Source organism: Procambarus clarkii, chromosome 90, assembly GCF_040958095.1.
Source record: "Procambarus clarkii isolate CNS0578487 chromosome 90, FALCON_Pclarkii_2.0, whole genome shotgun sequence".
Taxonomy (NCBI): domain Eukaryota; kingdom Metazoa; phylum Arthropoda; class Malacostraca; order Decapoda; family Cambaridae; genus Procambarus; species Procambarus clarkii.
This window is the reverse complement of record NC_091239.1, coordinates 12,069,554-12,070,576: the sequence shown is the minus strand read 5'-3', so window position 1 is coordinate 12,070,576 and position 1,023 is coordinate 12,069,554. Positions and strand designations below refer to the sequence as shown.

General features: G+C 37.4%; 1 non-coding gene across 1 annotated transcript; it reads left to right on the top strand.

Annotated features, from left to right (window-relative positions):
* Window positions 1-343: 343 nt before the first annotated feature.
* On the top strand, window positions 344-427 carry TRNAL-CAG (transfer RNA leucine (anticodon CAG)). The gene has a single exon. It is a non-coding gene; the product is annotated as a tRNA-Leu (tRNA).
* Window positions 428-1,023: the final 596 nt, after the last annotated feature.

The following is a 1,023-nucleotide window of genomic DNA, read 5'->3' as shown; positions in this document are numbered from 1 at the left end:
AATGTTTTTTAATTGTTTCCTTGCTTTTGTTATACTGTTATGATTCCGGAAAGCTATTGTCTCTTTTGTTTAAAGCCAATTGTCTGCAGTCTTTCTTCAAACCAGCCTGATTAACCAGCTTTTGTTTACTTTTTAGTCCTGATCATAGTTAAGGCTTTAAACTCTTGATTTATTAGTCACTAGCTGGTTTACTAAGCTGTTCTCGTCAGCTGGCTGCATCAAGATAGCCACAAGCCGGTCTCCTCAAACAGGCCACCATCTGGTCTCACCAAGGTGGTTACAAGCGTGGCTCACTGAGCTAGTTAACTTGGTTAAATAACATTGAGGAAATTTGTTGCGTTAAGTCAGGATGGCCGAGCGGTCCAAGGCGCTGCGTTCAGGTCGCAGTCCGGTCTTCCGGGCGTGGGTTCGAATCCCACTCCTGACACTATGTTTTACTTATATAATATATTTATTTCTGTGTGGGAAAGCTGTCGTCACTACATACAAGATCTTGCATAGGAAGCGAGCATTTAATTCTTGCAGGTAATTATAAATTTACAAAGAATAACATTCAATTAATAAATTCTTGAACAACATCGAATAATTAATAAATTTGTGAATAACATCGATTAATTAACAAAAATTTAATAACATCGATTAATTGATAAACTTGTTTTATTCTCTTTTTTTTTAATTATAACACACTGAAAATATGTATGTCTCGTATATATGTTATAAAATGGAATTTAACTGCGGAGGATAATTCCAATCGCTGTGCCTCGTTACGTCGAATTATCGTGATGATGAAGACTAATTAATGCGTTTTTTGTTCTGCTGATTACCTGAAGACTTTTATGTGAAGCGTGACCTCGTCACTCATTACCAATCCACTACGGGCTCACCATAGCCCGTGCTGCTTGGAACTTCTTGTTCCAGGTAGCGAATCTTTAACAACAACAGCAACTCATTACCAGAGTGTTGGAGAAAGCAATAATCATCTCTGGAGTAAACTGTATTGTGGCCTCAACTTTAGAATTTTCT